Source organism: Schistocerca piceifrons, chromosome X (assembly GCF_021461385.2).
Source record: "Schistocerca piceifrons isolate TAMUIC-IGC-003096 chromosome X, iqSchPice1.1, whole genome shotgun sequence".
Classification (NCBI taxonomy): domain Eukaryota; kingdom Metazoa; phylum Arthropoda; class Insecta; order Orthoptera; family Acrididae; genus Schistocerca; species Schistocerca piceifrons.
Window position 1 is genome coordinate 607,648,754 of NC_060149.1, and position 23,923 is coordinate 607,672,676.

Genomic DNA, 23,923 nt, shown 5'->3' on the forward strand with positions numbered 1-23,923 from the left:
AGAAAGGAAAGTGGGCTTTTGAGCATGGTGTACTCAAGAACATGGTATCCAGGCTTCCAGCATTACAGTGGCTGAAGGCTGAGAAATGGCCTTCATAAATTCACATGCAGACAATGTCAGATGGTCTGCTCAAAAAAAGGAAGGATGGTGGAGTTTAACACCCCATCAACACTAAGGTTATTAGAGATGGAGCACAAGCTCTGATTGTTTCACGGACGGGGAAGGAAATCGACCTTGCCCTTTCAAAGGAATCATACCAGCATTTGCCTGGAGTGATTTAGGGAAATCACAGATAACCTAAATCTGGACAGCTGGACGTGGGTTTGAACCACCATCATCCTGAGTGCAATGTCTGCTCCAAAGGTAAGGACATTAGAGACAGTGCAACTGATGGATGGACAGGAGCTGCCACTTCCATGTACCAGTGGGTGATGTATGGGAGTAAACTACTAAGTGCTAGTTGGACTTGATCTGGCAGTCGTCCACATTCTAAAGGGTGTTGTCTTCTTGTTGACAGTGGCCACACATTCATAGTAGTATGTGAGCGAAGTTCATTCCGATAGTGAGTATAATAGTGGTCAGGCAATCCCACCATAAATAGAAAATTACCCCACTTCTGGGTAACAGTGTCCAGCTTCCACTTGGAGGATATGCCAACTTCCATGTTCAGATACTGCTGCCAGGATGAAAGGTATATTGGGGTGGTTCGTAGATGCTGCAGGCTCTAGATGAAGGTGGTTCTGGAACATGTGTGGTTGTTAACCATGGAGGATTTCTATTGGCCACAGACTTCATTGTAGCTTCCGTGGTTGTAGGTGACACTGGGACAATATGTGGGAAATCTGGGACAGCATTGATTATTAGTAGCTCAGGCATGATTCAAACATTACTTTTTCTTATTTACTGTACAAAGCAAAGAAATAATATTATGTCAAAGAATAACAACTATCAAACAAGTAATGTGTATCAATCTGGATTAGGATAAGACGACACTTTTCCATATCATATGTAGCAAAAAGTGCCATATCGACAATGTATAGACAATTGTTTAAAGACCTAAATTCTGCGGGTTTCAAGCAAAACATGATAATATTAAGCGAAACAAATTTTTACTTATATAGAACTTATCAAATAAATGTTATGTGAATGTGGGCAAGTTTTGAAAATGGCAAAATGTGTGTAAAATATCCAGAAATAAACCAACATGAAAACACAGATTTATGACAAGAAAATTAATGATTTTCAGAAAAAAAGTTATAATACTGATAAACATAAAGAAAAACCTAAGTAATTTTTAATATGAAGAACCTTGTACACTTTCTCTAATGAATTATAAGTTATTGGTAACTGTAGTGAAATGTATAATAATGTAATATACCAATTTGAAATGTGCTGCTGAGGCCTCTACATGTATTTTGGGAACTACTGAACTGTGTTAGGAGTAAGTTAGATGAATTTACTGTGAAATAAACCATGTCAATAAAGAACAAAGTGTCTGGTTGTTTTAATTAGAGTCCATGGACCATAACTGATAAGAATTAAGATGAGTATGTTATTTTTTGTTTATTTTGATAAACATTATGAACAGGAGGTGCTGAAAATGGAGAGAATTGCCATTATAACATCCTGATGTGCGTCTTCTAGTGCACAAGATGCCAGAAATATGTAGCATGTGCAGCGATTAAAATGCATCTGGCAGTACAACTTTAAGTTAGCTGTTATGAACAGTGAAATATTTGCAATGGATAAGGTTAGTGGCATATTACAGCAAGAAAGAAGTTGACGTTTGTTGACAGCAGTTATATGGATACTGGTAACCTGTAGAAATATGCACAAGGAAGTTCATAGCAGGGCAAATGCACTGGATTAACTGAGTGCTGGAATATGTGTTGTATCCGGTTTGCCGAGCACTGGTGGCATGTGGAGTGCATTCAGCCCTTGTGATGCAAATCATATCTTTTTTTTTTTTTTTCTCTTAACAATTATTTCTCATCACAACTAACCCTGCACCACCTTTACAAACTTTCCAGATTATTTCTAAACATGCTATATATTCCTTCCACCTTTCTCTTCTTGACTTAACATTGGTTTGCTATCTCCTCTCTTTATGCACACACAGCTGCTTCTCTGTTAGTCAATGGTCTCTCCAATTTTCCTATATGGTTCTACAGCCTTGTATTGCTCTTTTAGCCATTCCCGCTTTGCATTTTGCACTTTGTAATTCTCATTTTTTAGATGTCTGTATTCCCTTTTGCCTGCCTCACTTTCTGCATTTTATATTCTTTCCTTTCGTCAAATTGTTTATCCCGTCTGTTATCCAAATTTCTGTACTAGGCATTGCCTCTCTGCCTACTTGTTCCTGTACTGGTTTCATTGTTTCCATCTCTCAAAGGTACCCATTCATTGTTTATTGTATTCCTTTCCCCTATTTTTGCTCCTAATGGTCCCTTTGAAACTCTCAAAACCCTTTGGTTCTTTCAATTTATCCTTGTGCCATTTCCTATCATTCTGGAATTTCTTCAGTTTTAATCAGCAGACTATTACCAATAAACTATGAGCAGAGTTCACATCTGCCCCAGGAAATGTTTTGCAGCTTAAAACTTCTCATGATCCTTTAATCAAGTGCTAGAAGGAAGGCCTTCTACTACGTTCTGATGCACTAAACCTCAAAAATTTGCTTCTATTTTTCCTGAATCGTGGCAGATATTTCCTACAAGGTTTCTGGACAAGTTGATACAGCACCCAACAAGCACTCTAGAACTCCTCAAAGAGATTTGATGGTATTCAGGACAGATTTTTGAGCTGACCAGCCCAACAAATCCACTTGATGCTCTGTGAATGACACTGCATTGACAGAGAGGTGTATTATGTGGATACAGAATAGATCTAGTTTGAGCATCTATCATTTAATAGAAAACCAATAATAACATCACATGGAGCACTCTAAGATCACACATTCATTCGAGTGATTAGTGGTTCTGGGCAGCCTCTCAACAGACTGTTATGTCACTGACCTCTGCAACTGTGCAATAACGTACCTTCAATGGAACAGTTGAAAAGATCACAATTATTTGAAGTTATTCCCGTTTTACGAGGGTTGGAACTTAAATAGTGGCAAGTATTTATTCACAACCAACACAAAACAGTTACATGTTTGCACCTGTTACTGTCTTTCAAAGCCACCGGCATTGTGTAGAACCCATTGCCTATGATGTGGAAGGCGTAGTCACCGTTAGCAGAACCTGTTCTGTCGATGGTGAGAATGGAGTGGTCCATTGCCTGTCGAATCTCTGGCACAGTTCTGAAGCGATTGCCACGAAGTGGTTCCTTCATCTTCGGAATCAAATCAAAGTCACAAGGACTTCAGTCACCTGTGACCAGCTTTGCGAACGAAGCAGCAACACTTTCTGGGCAACCCACCCATCATTTTGCATGACAATGCGCGGGTGCATACAGTGCAAGCTGTGGCTGCTCTGTTCAGTCGGTGGGACTGGAAAGTACTGTACCATCCACCATACTCCCCAGAGTAAAGTCCTTGTGACTGATTTGATTCCGAAGATGAAGGAACCACTTCGTGGCATTCGCTTCAGAACTGTTCCAGAGATTCGACAGGCAGTACACAACTCCATTCGCACCAACAGAACAGGCTCTGCTAATGGTATACTACGCCTTCCACATCACTGGCAACGGGTTCTACACAACGCTGGAGACTACTTTGAAGCACAGTAACAGGTGTAAAAATGTAACTCTTTTGTATCGGTTGTGAATAAATAGTTGCCACTATTTAAGTTCCAACCCTCACATGTTTCAGAATTTGAGCCTCTTTATCAGTTAATTTCTTAGGTCTACAATTGAATGACTCGGCTTAAAATGACTCCAGTGTTCAAACTTCATAATAATGAAATTGTTAATGGTCCTGGACATGTGCAACACCAGGCAAATTTCTCAGATGGAGTACCCAAGACCGTTTTTCCTTCTGGAAAACTTACTCTCAATTCTCTTTTGCATACATGGAATTGCTATGTACAGTCCCTTGTGCAATGGAGATAAAAATAAAACCACACTTCCAGCACAATTCAGTAGAACACGTTGGGTCTCCAGTCATTGATAGCTCAGCTACATGGTTTAGTCTTTGAAGATGTGCCAAAGAGTCATTTCAAGTTTAGAACAAGCACACATTGTCAGTTTATGACAAAAAGCAAGAAACGTCTGCCAAACTGGTGCACACTCCAGTGATGTCATTCTAACATTCAGCCATACCCTGAGAACATAACACTGAAGTCCTGTGTCCTCTTTGTGCTTGCCTGCAATTGATGAAACCAGCTGATGATCACTACCTACAAATTATGGCTTGAAGGTGTAACAGAGTTGCACTCTACTTTTTTGTGGGCAAGTGGAGGGCTGTGTCAACCACCTCAACACCATCAATTTGTCCTCTATGCATCCATTATGAACAACACAAACTTTCCAAGCACCATGATGCATCAAAAATATCATTAAGTTTTCTCCTCTGATGAGTGCAGAATTATTCTAGTGTCTGATATCGTAATCATAACAGAATAGTGAGGGGGCCTGTCTTTGTGTAGCTCCACAGGCTCAGCAGAGGTGGGTGAGCCATGTTTCGGACCAGCGTTACATTCTAATGAAAGACACCTCGAACTGCTATCGAGGGTAATTTGAGGGTTTTGCAGACTCTTCCAAACTTTGTCCAGCCCTAGTCAACATTTCAGCAATGAGCTTGTCTTTCAAGATGACACTGCATAAGCATGTTACGGCCAACTCGAGAACACTTTCTTCAAGAGGCAGGACTCATATGAATGAAATGGTCTGTGCTCTCTACTGTAATGAATCCAACTGAGCTTACCTGCAACTATTTGAAACTTCCAGTACATAATCAGGGAAACCCACTTCATACATTTAGTAGCTTCAGGAGGGCCACTGTTGAAGAATAGTACAGGCTTGAGCAGCAACTTCTCTATCAACTAGTGGGCAGTATTCTGAGGAGGATTCAAGCATGTTACAATATATAGGGTGGAACAACACAGTCCAGAGTGTTACCTTGCAGAGATTTAGACTTCAGAAATGTGCTCTTTCAAACAGATTGCCTTTGTTTCAGTTATTGCACCTTTTTTTAATATTACAGTAAGGTTTTTTTTTTAGTTTCATAATGGTTATTCTTTCATTTCTTCACAGATAAACAACAGGTGGTGCAAAACAGCAGTACTTGTTCTTAGATGTATAACCTGGTATTAGTTAGATTTTTCAGAAATCTTTGTCCAAAAAGTTTACTTGTTACCATCTTTTATGGACTAAAAGAGACTTGTTTTTTTGTTTTTTTTCCTTCAAAAAATTGTCTCCAAAATTCAGAAGCATCATATTTGAAATTTATATAAAAAGTCCAGTCCTAGATTTAAAATTCCCGCCAGTCTTAAAAATGAACACACATTCGAGGCCGCAGGAAACCAATCTCTATCTGACAACATTAGATTCAAATGGTACCGACAGTGCACTGATATGATGAACATGAGCTGTGGGAATTCACGAGCTTGCTAACACTGTATCCCTCCTGTCCTGGCATCACAAACCCAGAACTATGTCTAGCCTATGATGCGTAATTGCAGTCTATGGTGCCAGTGAATTTAAATTGGAAGCGATTTGTGTTATCGGTAACAGTACAATATTTTTGTTCGGTAACAGTACAATATTTTTGTTAGTAGCTAGTTTCATAACGGAAAAAAAACAACAACAACATTCTCAATGGCACTGAAGACGATCCTATATACGAAGAGAATAATGTTAAATTGGTATTAGTCGTAATTTGTGACAAATGTTTCTTTAAATTCACCTCTTAGAATAACCTTGCACTGACATTTTCTGAACTTCCAGTAATAACAAACTTAACACATTAGAGTAGGCAGCATTCTTTTTACAGTGCAATAAACTTAACATATTTCATAATATTCCTTTACTGTTTCATATCTGACCATGAGTGGACTCTGTGGAAGTTGTAGGAAAGTGGGTAGTGGGATGCAGTGTTGAAGCTGTAGTAAATGGTTTCATAGGGGGAGGGGGAGGGGGGGAGGGGGGAGGGGGGAGACGTAGTGGACAGGACTCTTGGGAGATCACTGAGGCCCTTTCCTGGAACTGAAAAATATGCAGCAGGAGTATGTTAATGGAGGAGCAAGAAGTGAAGGTCTGTGCCCTTCAGGCACAGTTGGAGCAATCTTGGTGAGAGCTGGTGAGAATGAGGGAAGGTGGTGGCAGGGGAGGGGAGGAGGCGAGGGGGAAAGAGGGGGGGGGGGGCACTGGCAGTTTGTAGGAGAGCTAGCAGGACAACGATGTGATCTGGCAGTTTTGTTGTGGTTACCGGTAACAGGTTTCAGCTGCCAGAGGTGAAGGGTGAGAAGCCTCAAGATGATGTAGGCATAGGATACATGCAATCAAACACTGCCTGTAATTAGGAAGGGTAAGAACAACACCAATGTTAGGAAGTGGAGAGCACTGCAGCTAGGTAGCAGTCATGGCAGAGGTATTGGTCCTCTAATGCAGGAGAAGTTAGGGAACGAGATCAAGTCATCAGCATTTTCAAGCCAAGTGCTGAGCTAGATCAGATGATTGAGGAGTTAGGGCCTTTGCATAAGGATTTCACCAACGATCATCACGTAGTGACAGAATGGGGCAGGGAACAGCCTGGACAGAAACAGGGCATACAATCTAGTTGGTGACCTTAATAACATGGCTTCCCTAACTGATGGCACCAATGGGAACATGGCAGTGCTGTTCCAGCAGCATGACTGGCCTTGTCTTGGCAGTACTATAAGACATGCGAATGTGGAGCTGGAGGTGGCACTGATGACTGTCGGCCAGGTACACACTGCGCTGGTGCTGGTGGGGACTATTACAAGATGGGGCTACATTAGGCACGGTCCGCTCCTGAACAGGTTTAGGAACGGTAGGTTGGTGCAGTTAATTAGCGAGAGTATGTTGGATGCATGTGGGGTCCCACACAGTCAAACACCTGTTGTCATGGATAGGAGACCTAGGAACTTTTTTAAAAATAAACCCCAACAGGCTTCCCTCTCTTAGAAATATCTCAGCTAGCTTACGAACCTTCTGCACCATGTATACAGGAAATAGAACGAATCACATTGGAGTGTGCAAGCACCATGGAAATTTGCTAAGAATTATCTATTATTCCTCAAAATGTGCAGCCAATTAAAAATAAAGTACATCAGCTTGAAGTTGAATTACTATCTCTGAGCAGCATGGCAGTGTGCATTACAGAGCACTGATATAAAGATGATGAATTGCAGCATACAGTATTATCATATGAATGTGCAAATTGCTACTGTAGGTCTACCTTAAAGGATGGGGATCATCTATTTATATCAGGGGTGGCAAACAGTTTCAAGTTAGCGAGTATCTTACCACAATTAGCACATATAAAAATTTTAAATTCTCAGATATTGAAATAACAAAGCTTTCTGCTTATAAGAGTCAAATCATTCTGCGTGTTTACTGCTCACCTAATGGTAATGTCCCTTCTTTCTTCAAAAAATTTACTGAAGTCCCCGGAAGTGTCTCTGCAGCCAAAACTAGCATAATAATATATGAAGACATGAATGTTAATACAGGCATTGAAGGTGAAATTAGTAATAACTTCCTGAACAATTCAGCACTTTTGACATACCACAAATGGTACACACTGCTACGGTGATTTCAAGAAGTTCACCTTCAATTTTAGAATATGTACTCAATGGACACTGACAGGGAAAACTGTAAAATACTTATCAGAGATCTTGGCATCTCGGATCATTACTTGAGACAATAAACGCTAAAGACAGGTTTGGTGGAACCTCCAAAACTGCACGCCTACAAAAGGATTTTCTCACATCATAAGATACATACTTTTCCTAGGGCATTGGCAAATCAAACCTGGAATGAACTGTATATGTAAAGCAACGTAGGTGGTAAGTTCTCTAAATTTTGACACTGTTTAAATAAATTTTTGAGGTGACATTTACAAAAGTATCCATTTCTACTGCAGCAGCTAAGGAAAATAAATGTATAACTGCATACATCAAAGTCCTCACAGGCACTTGAATTTCTCAGTTCTTTCCAAATGCACTTCACTAATCCACAGTTCCTTGAATACCATCACAGGTAAAAAAAAATACAAGAGGTTATCATTGGTGGCAAAAAAATCACTCAATGACAAATTAATGAATTACGATTATTATCTGACACTATCAGCTGCATTGGAGGTAAACTCAGAATCTAATCATGGTGGGTGTTCTTATAACAGAAGCTTATTCACCCAGATCGAGAAAAAAGTTTTTTAAAGGCCAAGCCAAAGCCAAATTAATATATAACGCAGAACATAAAAGTAAAGCAGTGCGTGGTGCTGTAAAACAAAAAAAACTAAAAAAGGTGGACAGAAGTATAACAACACACAAATCAAAGACGGGGATAGGATAATAGGAAGTCCTTACGAAATGGCTAATTTTGTAAATGATTATTTCTCTGGTGTTGCAAATAAGCTGCAACAAAATCTTCCTGAAACAAATGTAGCACCCACAATGACTTCTACAGCAAGGACTACGATGATGTTTACCCGCAACAAAGCTTGACATTAGGAAGACAGTACAACAATTAAAAAATAGTAAGTCAGCAGGCATACATGAGGTTCCTATCTCTGTTCTGACAGTGTGTGTAAATAGCATACAAGCCCCATTAACAACCATAATAAACCAATCCTTTAGTTCAGGTGGCTTTCCAGAGTACCAAAAGTACTAAAGAAAGATATGTGGAAAGCACTAAAAATCAAGGGCCAGTTTCACTGCTGTCTTGATACTCAAAAATAATTGAAGCAGTCATGAAAGAGAGAGTGATATGTTACTCAAACAAAGACAACCTCTTTAACAAAGCATAGTTTGGTTTCAGAAGTGGAAGTAGTACAATATCAGCCATTGCAGAGTTCACAAATGTGGTACTTGCAGCTATTGATAGGGATCATTGTGTTACAGGCATTTTCTTCGACTTGTCAGAGGCTTTTGACACTGTTAACCATAAAATACTATTGAGCAAGCTAGAAATGCTAGATATAAGAGGAACAGTCAATGAGTAGTTTCAGTCTTACTTGGAAAACAGGGTGCAAAACATTGAAATTGTTCACGTCTGCTGGTGATAAATTTTAGTAAAACAATGGTCAGACACGAAACATCAAAACATAGGTATTGCTCAGAGTAAAGTATTCGGTCCAGTTCTGTTCTTCATTTGTATCTATGAGTTTCCAGACAGTATAAGACATGGAGAAAAAGTTCTCTTTGCCGATGGCAGCAACAACTTAGTCATTGATAAAACATCATAACATATACCCACATAATATTACATCATCTAACCACCCATCCACCACCCAACCACAATAGAAATGGACATGAAAATTGTCCAATTAAGTAACAAGAAACATCTCCTAAATCTAAAAGAGAACTTCCAAATTCAAAATGTAATAACAAAGAAGAAACACACAATAAATGACTAGACAAACATCAGCAACCAGATATTACTTAAACTAATAAAATATATTGTAGAGAAAGAACCCCCCCCCCCCTGAACACTACAAAATCATACCACAAACTAGGCAATATCCCACACCCCTTATCAGCCACCTCTGTAGCATAGTGAAGTAATAATTGACAACACAGTAGTCTGGACATGTCAGCTCTTTTCTCACACACACACACACACACACACACACACACACACACACACACACACACACACACACAGTATTACAAATATTGCAATGGACTATGTTGCAAAGAAAACGTCACTCAAACAGAGCAATAGCCGACACTCCCATCACTACCAAAAAAAAAAAGACAAATGCATGCTACAATAATAAAACAACACACATCAAATGGCAAGATGACACTGGTTCTTAAAAACATTAAAATGTGAATATAGTTAGTGTTTGTGAAAGTGCTGTGTGCTGAAATCTAACATAAATGTGGAAGAACATGAAGAGTGATGTAAATAACAAAAAGCCACGAGTAACGATAAGAATTAATACTCTTTATAGTTGTAAGTTAAAGCATGAAAATTGTTCATGATCCTGACAATCAAAATCATAACAGGAAAAACCATATTGTTACACTGACCATTGAAGATGCTTTAGATTAAAGGAAAACAGTTGCAGAAGGCGTATTTAACCTAAACAACTTTTGTATCTGTAACTGACGAAAAAGGCTGAAAAGCAAAGAAGACAACATAATTTATGTATAAATGAAGAAACATTATTCATTAAAGGATTACCGAAGAGGCCACGTAGCTCTTGAGACACTGACCTAACATTCAGGAGGATGGAGCTGGTCTGGCCGGCCATCCTGATCTGGGTTTTCCTAGATCACAGAGGCAAATGCTGGGATTGTCCCTTAATCAAGGTCATGGCTGACCACCTGTTCTATCCCAATAGGTTACCTGTCCTATCCTCTTAAAACATGTTATGTAAGCACTGTGTTATATTTTGCCCCATTGATTGGCACTGTATTATCTTAACAAATCCTGTATCACTGTGAGATGATCCTTGGATGAATAAATAAATAACACAAAATAAAACTGCATTTAGAAATGTCTACCAGCATTCTATAACATAGTGTACATCATTCTATAACAGAGTGTACATGTTTTGTTCACCAAATGTACATTAGAAATCTTCCTCCCCTCCATCCTCCATTCCCCGCCTCCTTGTTACTCTTGTCCACTACGCCCAAAATATGCTCTTGAACTAGTCAGGATGTAGTACTAGAACAATGTAAAAAAATGTGTAATTATAGTGGAAACTTCTGGTAAAATGTAAATACATTAGGGTTAAAGAACACCACTCATCGAAAAGCACAAGCATTTAGTCATCAACAGGCACAGCAAAAAGGAAAGAAAATTTGCTATCTCTTGGAAGGAATCTTGTTGGCAACTCTAATGCTTCAGCTATTTGGTAAGTGGTCTCCTTAACTCCTAAAGCATTTATGGAGCCAAATGTATGTTTCATTAGCCTGTTAGCTCCGAGGAATAACATTTTTGGAAAGCTTTGCAATGATTTTGATCTTGTGTAAGTGTGGCGCCCCAAAATACACGGTGAGTGGATACTTTTACTTCTTTAATTATATATCATGAATATTCATATTGATTATGTAAGAATGCTGATTCTCGTGGTGGTAACACTGAATAAAATGTTCTTGGGCTTCCACTGCATTATCGGTTAAAATGCCTTGAGCTTTTCACCAAGTCATTGTCCATCAAAATGACTGCTGATGGGCTGCTGCTAGGCTTTTACATACTCTAGCTGACAGCTGTGAAGTTATTGGTACCTGCAGTACAGCCTTATATGGAGGTATGTTGAATCCGCATTTGATGCACCTATTTCAACCTTGTGATCACTGGACCCCACAATGTGCTGAATTATTAAGAGTGTTGTCAGTGATTTTTATGACAATGGCTTCTTTCATTACAATGTCCCACATGCCATTAGTGGGAGCCACAACAGAGGTGTTGTCAAGCTTGATCTGGTGACTCTTTTCCAGCTAAAGCAGATTTTTCAGGATAGTACAGGTGATAAAACTCTCGTGTATACTTATTAACCACTTGTACAAGTTTACTTTTTCAAAACTATTACAAATGCCTTCCAGCATTTCAGTAATTGCCACATCTGAAAATTGATTTCATTTTCTCTCTCTTCAGCAAGCAGCGTAGCTTATTTGACACACAGCTAAAAAAAAGCAAAAATGCAAATTTCTTTTCCTACTCCTCACTGGTGGCCTTATTGCAATTCTTACTTGAGACAGATTTGTTTAGTGATTGTCGTAGCCATTATTCTTGAAGAGGTTGTGTAAATGGCACAGCACATGGGGCAAATTATCAGTATCCGATATTTTTCTTGAACAATGTACTACAGTTTGTATCACATGCCACATGATGATGGCTGATGGCATGCAAGTACAGATTGGTGAGCGACAGTTTTCTGTAGAAACTGTGACTAAGGCACCCACTGTGCTTGTGATGGATGACGATACCTAGGTAAGGCAAAGTGTTGTCTTTTTCCTACTTCTATAGTGAACTTCAAGTTACTGTTAATGCTGTTGAGATGTTCCCAGAATCCATCAAGTTTTCCTTGTCCATGGGGTCAAATGATGAACTTCTTGTCAACATGTTGAAATGAACAACTAGTCTAATGGGGTCATGACTAAGGCAATATCCTTTAAGTTCTTCATAAACAGGTTTGCAATTGTAGAAGTAATGAGCTTCCTATTGCAACATTGTCCATCTGATCATAATACTGGCCATAATAATAATAATAATAATAATAATAATAAAGACAAGCGTGTGCCTAAACAGACTGACCACGCCACTTTCACAGAATTGGTTTACTAGATCCAAAAAGTATTTGATAGGCATATTTGCAAACTGTACAACAATATCAAAACTGACCACGATATCATCCTCATTAAGTGTAAGACATTTAATTCAAAATGGTTCAAATGGCTCTGAGCGCTATGGGACTCAACTGCTGTGGTCATTAGTCCCCTAGAACTTAGAACTACTTAAACCTAACTAACCTAAGGACATCACACACATCCATGCCCGAGGCAGGATTCGAACCTGCGACCGTAGCAGCCGCACGGTTCCGGACTGCGCGCCTAGAACCGCGAGACCACCGCGGCCGGCACATTTAATTCAGGAGATAAAATGATATGCTTTGATATGAACCAAGACCCACATGCGAAGCGGGGAGACTGGTCAAGCACTTCACCAGTTTGTATGTCAGTGAACCAATGGTGGATACGATGAGGCAGAACAGCATCCCATCCTTACATAGAGCACAGACAATAGGTCTGCTCTCATGTCATTCTCATTATTCTAAATGCTGGGTCACGGGGAAGCTTCTGGTGAGTGTATTCGTGTCTGCAATTATGGCTCTTTTTCCCTTGTCAGTACGAAGAACAACAATTCTTCTATCATTTCATAGTGCACGAAGGTGCGCTCAACCCCAGTCATGTTTTGTGCTGGTGCCGTTGATTTGTGACGATAAGGCTGGTTTCACAACAATTTGTCTACTGTTCCACTGGGCAACTTGGGGAGTGCTTGTTTGACACCATTTGCTATTTCACAGGCAGGGATGTGTTGCTGCAAAGGTGTGAATAAGTCAGCTTAAGTGCCAATATGGTATCCATGTCTATGCATATGACTATCAAGTTGATGATGAGACTAAAGAGATACATAATCAAATCATCCTTCAGGCCTCCACAAATAATCAGACAATTAATGAGAACAGATAAAGTTGTGAGAGGTCTCAGAATAAATGAGAGTTTACAATCTTACTTCAGACAAACAGTGCACGCTGTATCACAACACAGGAAGGAGCATGGGAGGTTTTATTAGCTATGCTCTCTCAAATAATCTGCTTTACCTCAGGATGCTCCAGAAAAGAGTCACCAGATCAAATCTGTCATGTCTCACACTAATGGTGTTTGGCACAGTGTAATTAAAGAAGCCATTAAAATAATGATAACTGAAAACACCCTTAATAGATATGGTGGTCTAGGGCTCAGTGCAGTGCGAGATCCAATGATTGCAAAGCTGAAGTGGGTGCACTGACTGCAGTGTCAACATATACCCATATACGGCAAAACAGTGAGCAGTACTTGCAGAAGCTCCTATCATTTTAACCACACAATTCAGCTTCAAGCCACAGAACTTCTATACTTATTGATATGTTTCAACAATCTACTCCAGTCATCTCCAAGTCATTGGGATAGTACACCACAATCCACCTCTGCCTAAATTAACTGCAGTACAGAAAATTCCTCGTTCTCTGAGATCACTGCATGGTGAGAGTTAATATCTTAAGAAATTTGGACTCCTCAGCTCAGTCAATTGGACACTTTTAAAGGTGGATCCATTAACAACACACCTACCACATTACAAATTCTCAGACACTGGGTAAATGGTACACGTACAACTAGGCTGTTCCCAGAATGAATTAGTCACTCTGCAGAAGAGTGTGTGCCGATACAAAACTGTTCATCTGGCTTCTTGTTGTACACCATGCCCACAAAGCATACTTCTGGACACTAGGTAGCAAATGGTAGCCACAGTATCCAACGTGGCAATACCAGACTCTTCACATATCTGTGCAAGTATATGATCACTAGTGCCATATGTTGCATGCAATGCCTTGACTGGAATGGCACAAAGTATTTCACATTAAGAGGCACTGCCCCCCCCCCCCCCCCCACGTCCTGCACAGTGTCAAATAAGACAATCACACTACCTTAGTACATCAGCCTTACTTTATGCTGCTTACAGACCACTTTGTTAATTGTAATTGGTTTTGCTTAGTAGTCCCAACAACTGTATTTTAAGTTGAAGTGGAAAGACTTCAGTGTTTAATAACCAAAGATGCAAGCTAGCAAGCACCTTAAAAATTATGCAGATAAGGTTTTTATAATATTTTCATACTTCATCATTCTCCGTCGGGGTTTACTTCTTTTTAAATCATTGTTAGGTAATTTGTTTGATTTTCATTTAATAAAGAGATGTCAAAGAAAGTAAAAATATTGAAGTATGATATTCAATAATACACGATTTTTTTAAAAAATATAAGGAATGCAACATTGCAGACAGAAAATGACGAACTTCAACAACAATTCCGGACTGACCTATGTCGGATGTTTTGAGTGCAAACATATTTTTCCTGTATGCATTCAGTTTAACTTTATCAAAAACACTGCTAAGAACAGATTTCAAAAGTACTGTCATATTGGGTATGATTGGCCCGTTTTTGATGTTTTTGCACAATATCTCTTGCATTTCTATTCACAGTGATTTTTATTATTATGCATTATTTCTATACGAACATCCATATCACACTGTTAAATTTTTCATAGGTTAGTAGAAAAAAAAATAACTGAAGGGGTCAATGTTACCCCATGACGTGGGGTAACTACAAACGTGCAGAATAATCCAGGGATATATATTAGTGTAGTGCAGTATGAGTGTGATCACAGTAAAGGGCCCTCAATGATCCCCAATGAAAACTGGATGTTTTGTAAAATGTTGATAAGCTAGGTATCAGAGAAACATCTTTTTATGAATAAAATTATCAATCCTTTATTTAAAACACACAAAAAACTTTTACTGAAAAAAAATTAAACTTCTTTTACTAAAATCCTCCCTGGAAATTTATACAGAGTTCTGCACCCTTCTGCCCTTGGCAGCTTGCCAATCATATGACAGAATGGGGCAGTATCATATTCCTTTGGAACAAATGTAGTTCTCATTGAGTCAGTGGAGCGAAGCTCCCATTACTTCAACTATCTTTTCCTTTGTTGCAATTTTTTGAATAATACAAAAACAGAAACGTCTGCTTCCCCCTTTTACCCCCAACTGCTTTTACCGTAACAATGTCATCTGGGAAAAGATGATAACACTCAAACCTACTGAGCAGCAAATCTTCAACAAACGGTTTGTTTGAAGGGTCAAAATTGCTTTCATCATTTTCCCGAGTCTCTGGCAATTTCATTACACCTAGCTCATCTCTGGCAATTTCATTACACCTAGCTCATCTCTGGCAATTTCATTACACCTAGCTCATCATCTGATGAAGAATTATCTCACTTTTGGAAGAAATTTATCCTGGCCTTTGAGAGGTCTTCATTAGCTGTGGATCACTTGGAACAACTAATCTGAGGATAGTTTCTATCATTTATACCTGTAGATAATTTGAACATTTTATATGGTGCAGACACACTTTCATATGATGACCTTTTGAACAATTTTGGTCCAATGTTCAAAGCATAAACACCTAAAACAGCTTTACCCCAGAGCTTACATAAATTTTCTTTCTTTTTGTATTTGACAGGACCATTGATTTTTTCTTCTTTTCACAGAGAGACTAAATAAAAAAAACCAGAGATTCAGCTACAGCTTCCTTCGTTGCTTCCATATCCTGTTCACTAGGGAGTTTACAGAGGACAACTTCTTTTTTAAATTGGAATATTCCACATGCCTTGAACGCATTTTTGAGATTCATCTTAATTTCACTTCTAGACTATTTATCAGTTCATTAAGAAGGGTTCGAAACATTGCCCTTGGTACAGTTTGGAACAGTGTATTGCTCATTTTGAGCAATGAGTCTTCAATGGATGAGGGGGTGGGGGGGGGCGGTGGGGGGGGGGGGGGGGGGGGGAGAAACATCCAAAGGTTGTGTTAAGTGGATTGTATTGACTGGGATACACACAAACTTTATGTAATTTTCATCACATAGCTGACAAACCTTACTTGTGAAATGTGAACTTAAGTTGTCCCGTATCATTATCTTTGTTCCAGGCAGGTTTTTAGCATGAGGAAGCACCACATTTTTAAACCAGTCTGTAAATACTGCACTCTCAAACTAACCCTGTTGAGTTCTGTTGTGGATTGTTCCACCTCTACAGCACCTTCCATCACAACAGTGTGCACCCTTTGGTCCTCCATAACTCCAACTATAATATGAATTTTCAGTTTTATGAACAATAAGTGGTAACAAAATATCAGAAGCAGACCCACACATCATGATAGTTGTGGATGATGACTTGGCATGGTTGAAATCAAGGTCAAGATACTTAACTCCATGGCAAAATATAAGTTTCTTCCTTCCTCGACCATTTGATGTATTAGATTCATCACAATTAAATACATTACAGGCTGTTAATCTTTGGCAGTTGTTTTCAAATTGGTAAAATATTTGATACATCGATCTTTTGTCTCTTCCTCCTAGCTGCAAAGATAACTTTATTTCGTTTAATAAATGTATGGGCCAAATCGTTCATTACCTGGATAGTTATTCCGGAATCATCTTTCATTGCATCTAACTAAGTCTAGGAATGTTTTGGAAAAACTTTAATATCCATAATCTGCAGTGCAAACCCCAATCAGCAGCAGTGGCAGTAGAATTTTCCAATATACATTCTTCTTCTGATGTTAGTGCATTTTTATTTCCTACCTTAATTGGTCCATTTTTCCTGATGTGTTTTTTTTTTACTGTGGTTTTTGATATACCTTGCCTCTTGGCTGCACCTTTTACTATCTCTTTACTATTTTTAATTAACTAAATCACTTCTTCCAATGTTTCCTTATCCACATCTAGGTACTGCCTTGCACCTGGAGGCCTTTGCTACATTCTAGGCACTGCAGTTCAATTTTTAATTTAGTTATAGCTTTACTTTATCTATTCAAACTGACACTTTATTCTTCAACTTCACTGTCTAATAAAGCTATAGCCTATTGTGCCCCTTCTTTATACTTAAAACAAACACTAATCTCAACCTAAAACTACTGCAATAAACAGAACACTTGTAACAACAGAGCCTGTCCATGACTGACTGAGTTTAAATTCACTGTTGCTCCAGTCTCAATTTTTTTACACTTGTTTTCTGCCATATTTGGGCAAATACATGTGGATTAATGGAAATTTGGTGATAACATTTAGGAGGTCAATGTTACCACCAAGAGAAAAACCTGACAGTGATAGGAGTAACTCCTCCTTCTGGGTCCAGAAACTTTTCCCAATTCTATTTATAAGTGGATATGTAGTGCTTGCTTAAAAAATTGTTTTGAACTACAATATTTCTTTTTAATTTTATCTTAAAGTGTACGAATTCAAATCAACAGATTTAATTGTATTATATGATAATTTTTATTTTCAAGAAGATACTTAAGTTTATCCAGAAATGAAAAGGAAGAGCGAAATTGACCCCAGGGTCAGTATTACCCACAGGGGCTCACTATTATCCCAGTTGACAGTACCTAAGCTAGTAACTAATCTTTACACTGCCATATATATTATATAATCATCTGTTTAAAGGGACTAAACTACTGGGCCATCAGTTCCTCTATTTCACAAAAAAAAACAAGTAAAAAGGTAAAAAGTGAAATAGTAGAGACTTGGCTGCTCAAACTATGTGAGTTAAAAGAGTTTTAAAAAGTGTGTCAGTAGCTGTAACACAACAGGTCACAGAAGACAGAGATAACCCAAGCATCATCTTGCACAAGAGGCTCTAAGGGCACAACAAGGTGAGGGCAGAAGAAAGTAACCTGCAGTAGCATGTGGGGAACCCACTGCAGGTTCTCCCCTCCCCCTCCCCACAGACACCCCAACACAAAGTGGAAGAGTATTGCAGTTTTGTGTAAAATCCACTGCCCCTCAGGAAATACAACACTTTGGTAGTCGCTGTCTCATCATCTCAATGCATCTGAGCAAGCTGAGAGCATGCTACAGTCCAGCCAGTAGGGCACTCGAGACAACAACATGTGCTATCGGCAGTAGACCATCGCAGCTGCAGTGAGGAGGATCCCCCTGATGCAGAAGGAACTCTTGAGTGAGTCTCGTGTGGCCGATGCATAATCAGCATAACACAATGGCATCTTTCCAAGAGGACTGGAAAGATGTATTGCACACCTTAGTCGACCCTTTGATCATTCTCAACTTGTTTTGGGTTGTAGCAGCCAGCCATTCCAATTTCCAGAGCCGCAAAACATTATGTTGAAGTTGTAATCTTAAGCCTCTAAACGGTATTCCAACATCAAGTTGATCTGTAGTTGTATATTTAGCTAGATGGTCGACTAGTTCACTTTTTCGAATTCCTGTGTAGCTCTAAGTCCAGATGAAGATCATTGTCTCTCTAGAGCTGTAGCGATCAACCAGTAGGTCCTGACTGTCAGTGACCAAAAGATTTTTGGGGTAGCACAGGAATATGCCTTTTAAGCAATTCATGGAGTCACTTCAGATCAGAAAGTTCATCGTGGCCAGGGATTTGACAAACCGCAGAGCCCGAGATACTGCAGCAAACTCTGCAGTGTACAAACTGCAAATACTCAGGATAGAGTGCTTCTCATGTCACTTAACATGTGCAAAAGTGTAACCAAACCTGTCACTGACTTTTGATCCTTCCATGTAGATGCATAACGGATCATAATAATCATAGAGGATTCAATGAAATAGGTGTCAGAAGGATAGGATCAGCCTCCTCCTTGGGGCCACAAAAGAGGTCCATCCGCATCACAGGACAGGGTACAGACCATGTGGGTAGTAGAGTATAGAGTTGGATCCCAGATGGTCTAACCAGTTTTGAGCAATGCGCAAACTGTCTCAACTGCTGGTTATGGAACAGAGTTGAGTGACATGGGTGAGTGGGCACCTGACAGACTGAATGCGTAATTTTCCAGTAGTATTTGTTGTCTAACGTGCACTGGTTCACTTCCACCAGGAGGCTGTCAACAGAGTTTGTACAGAAGACCCCTATTGCCAACCACATGCCGGTGTGGTGAACAGGTTGCAGCAAGCTCAGTATCCATAGTCCAAGAGGGATAAAATTATCACTTTGTAAAATCGCAGAACTATGCCGTCCATGGCCCACGAGGAGTTACTAAGAAAACCTTTTTCATGTAAGCTGCCTTGAGCTGGCACACATATGGAAGCTAACTTAGCTTGTTATCAAATAAAATATCTAAGAATTGAAAAGTTTCAATGACTTCAAGTATCTGGTCACCAAGATAAATTTCTGGGTGCGGGCAGACAGTCCGGAATTGGCAGAAATGCACAACTTTTGATTCTGCAGGAGAAAATTGATAGCCGTGATTCAGGGCCCAGTTTTGAATTCTCCAGACACCGCCCTGAAGTTGGTGCACAGTGATGCAGAGGTGTAGTAAAGGCAAAGATCGTCCACAGAAAGTGACAGAGAGAATGTGAGGTCCATTGCATTTACAGTACCACTGATGTACCGGGTGATCAAAAAGTCAGTATAAATTTGAAAACTGAATAAATCCTGGAATAATGTAGATAGAGGGGTAAAAATTGACACACATGCTTGGAATGACATGGGGTTTCATTAGAGGGGGGGGGGGGGGAGACCCAGTATATAGTGAACAGTGTTATACTCAGAACTAATCAACTGAAAGAGGCACTCTAGCAATTGCCCGCAAATTATACGCCAAATGTATCTGCAAGAGACCATGTTAGACATGTATTAATTCTTTCAGAAAAAACACAGAATCTATATGTAAGACAATTAGCTAGTCAGATGAGACAAGAAAAAGAAGAAATATTTTGAAATTGTTCACCACTGGAAAACATTTACTTGCACCTATTACTTGTACATCAAATAACAATGAAAAAGAAAGTATTATTAAATAATTTAGAAGTGTGTCTGGATATATGCCAATTTTGTAAACTTGTTAGAGTAAAACAGCAGCAACATTATCAACAAAAGCACTGTGATGTGCAAAATGATCTAAGCAGCAACAGAAGAAACGAATTACAGGTACCGTACATGAGATTTCACATGGGCAACGGAAAAGCAAAGACTACACATTAATCATTACATGAGAATATGTTTAAGGCCAGCTAAAAGATTACTGACATAGCAGACTGAGATCATCCCTATGTAAAACTTATGTAATGTATTTGCATGGTATTTTTTGTTGTTTATGTAGAATATATGTAACTAATATGCATCAACATATTTGTCGGAAGCTTGTCCACTACCCCAAATTTGTTACTTGAATTTACCTCACAGCTTCAGTTTTTATAACGAAAATTGGGTTAAATATGCAAATTCGATATAATTTTGATGTAGATGTAAACTTTGTGCTACGCTACAAGTCAATCTTTTACAACACCCTTAATTTGGCATTCACATTCACTGGCTTCGCCAACTCACAAACAAATTATCACATTTCAGCATAACATAGACCTCTGACTATACTACAGATTACATATGAAGTCCGTCTGCAACACCGTGCTCTCATAGGGGACTGGGGGGGGGGGGGGGGGGTCAGTAACACACACTTGCCCATTCCTCTGCAATGTACTGTGCATTGGCTTTAGGTGTATGCATGTAGATGTAAATAAAAACAACTATTAAAAATCTAAACAACACGGACTAAAAATCACATAAACATACGCTTTCATATGTGTTGTTTAACCTGGTTACACAACTATAGATCAAATAGAGAGATGTGACTTGAATGACCATGTTTAACATTTTCTGTTAACAGTTCGGTGGCTTACTGTCACTGAAAAATTACAAGCAAATAGCCACTGATTTGTTGCCAATGGTAAATTTCAACCAAATCATTCGTGATAATAGGTTGAGTTTTATTACCGCACAAACAAAACTGTTGCCAAAGTGGTGTACATTAAGATTAATAAACCAGACAACAAAACACAATTATTCTGTGCATCAACATACAGTAGTTTGTCATCACCACTTGATCAGTACATTACGTTCTGTCTATTAATTTTCATTCAGTTGATCATTTTGCCCCTGATTAAAAAGATATTTCAATTTCGCGATATTTTCAGCAGTGGAGTTGAGCTAGTCATCTGAAAAGTTGTTCCAAACAGTTACTTCAGTACCTACAGAAGTTGATTTACAAATTAATAATAAAATGACTCCCTTCACATCTTTACGACTTAACGTGCGCAATGATTCATGGAACATGAAATTAACTATTTATCCCTTTAGTTGTATGCTAATTTGAAGTTTATTTTATAATAATCGTCTTCCCTTTCCAAATACAACAGGTCTGTGATAATCCAGTGCCCTAGGTCTTTCTACGCAACCGCACTGATATATTAACAAATTCCCCAAGTATGGCGCTTTCACTTCCGTTTTGTGGGTGATGATTTACCCTGCTGCACAAATCCTGCAAATTAAATTACCGTTCACGAGATGATGATAAAATTAAGATTGTTGCAAGATGGAAAGCTTAACCGTATTTTATACTATACAGAAACATGAAAAAGTTGTCGCTCATACTTACTGATAGCTTACCGCCCACTCGATACAACAAACACTATTGATTTTCAAAGATTGTTTATACATACAAACCACCTGTCAAACCGACGCCACCAACGTGCTTATTTGTAGGTGGTGTTGTTCAAACCAGGAAGCTCAACAAACACTCTGACCGAATGAAACTCATTGGTCTGAATACATAATCATAGCGTAGAAATATCTCTATTTCTATTGTACGTATATAATTCGGAGTATAACAGCAAGGACATTACAGTATCGAATCTTTTGAGCATATAGCTCTTTTCTTCAGTTTATTACAATAATTTGTGAAGCACACTTCTTTTTCTAATATAAAATTTATCCTCAAGCGTTCTAACTACACTTAAAATAAACTGATTAAAAATATAAAGTATGAGAACTATTGTCAAGTAACGTTGTGACGATACATTAAATGATCCCTATTTCGTAAGTAACAGATAATCTTTTTAAGAGTGTGGGCATATGAAAAATCATCCGACTGACAAATTTCCTGCACTGATGTCCCAACTTTCACTACGTTCTGATAACCAGTTTATGTGCCACACTACCCTAGCGAAATCAAATGTCGGAATGCAATTTTAATATGAATATTTCATCTGTTTTTAAGTTAATTTACTTATCCATGACTAGATAAAAATCCATAAGCATGTGCTTTATACTTTTTAAGTGCAAATGCGTTTCACACACACACACACACACACTCATACACACACTGCACAGTGGATTTGAGAAAAGAAGTAACAAGATTTCAGGTGGCAGTATTATTTCAGATTGAGTGTAGGTTTTAGCGAAAGAAATCAACCATATTACCGTGTCTCTTAGTGCACTCGCACTAAGCATTGCTCAAAAATATGGTGTAGAATAAATTTAATATTTCGTAATATTTTGTGTTCAAAGTGAAGCATTAGCTTTTAAATTAGTCTTTAGGCCATCGTAAATAGCTTCCAACATATCACACAAAAATTTTGAAATTGTGCCCTTCAGAATGTGGTATAGGTCTACATATTGGGAAGGTATAATCGCCAGATGTCAAATATCGAAGCATCACTTCTAGTTTCACTTGACCCAGAACTGCATCTTTAATGTGTGTACCGATTTTTTAAACAGAGCTTGAATCACACCTTTATTAGAGTTCGAAATTATTAGTGGTGACCCTGAAAAGCAAGATTACAAGCATCATGTCTTGCTGTATTTATTTTAAGTTGTGCAGACACACGTCAATTAACCTTCAAGGACTGTCATTCAGTATATGTGTGAAAGACAAGCATGGAGTTTAGAGTAAGATAATCTGAATACCTAAAGCACTGGAAAGTGGAGACACATACACCACATTCGCAAACTGCGTTATGTAACAAAACCACCACCCTACTTGCATAAAAATGCAAGTAAGCAATAATAATTATTTGTAGTCAGCTAATCTGCACCTTCCACAACCCAAAAAAGGCCCACTACCTTAACTTGGACCCCTTTTTGGACCAAGGGTAGTGATTTTAGGTCTTTATGTAGATTGTTCTTATTCCTAGTATTGATACTATGTATTGGACTATTTCTTGGGAATATAGATAGATTACTTGCAACACATTTCCTCAAGGAATAAATATGCTGAGAAGCAGTGGTTAGCATACAAAGTTCCTTGAACAGGTTTCTACATTATGTCCTTGAATTTACACCACAAATGATTCTTATCACATGCTTCTGCACCCTTAAAACGTTTGCTCAGTTTGATGAGTTACCCCTGAATATGACCCCATATGACATAATAGAATGAAAGTAATCAAAGTGTGCAAGTTTTTTTTATATTTATATCCCCTACATCTGACACCATTCTCAACGGAAATACAGACTTGTTTAGGTGCTTAAGCAATTCTGTGGTATACCCTTCTCAACTGTCAACCTCTTCGATCTGCATGTCTTCATATGCTATACACATGTTGGAAGGAAATCTCTTACAGGTTATGAACTGCATATAGTGGGTCTTCTCAAAGTTTAATGGCTGTCAGTTAGCTTTAAACCATTTATTAATGTCAGTGAAAATTTGATTAGCAGCTATT

General features: G+C 38.7%; 1 protein-coding gene across 2 annotated transcripts in view; it reads right to left on the minus strand.

Moving 5' to 3' along the window:
* The window catches only part of LOC124723176 (constitutive coactivator of peroxisome proliferator-activated receptor gamma-like), a 735,979-nt gene extending 714,005 nt beyond the window's left edge, over nucleotides 1-21,974 (minus strand). For both annotated transcript variants that reach the window (XR_007006530.1, XM_047248371.1), the window contains exon 1: nucleotides 21,859-21,974. The gene's annotated coding sequence lies outside the window, so the exon portion shown is untranslated. The remainder of the gene's footprint in view (nucleotides 1-21,858) is intronic.
* Between the last annotated feature and the right edge of the window lie 1,949 nt (nucleotides 21,975-23,923).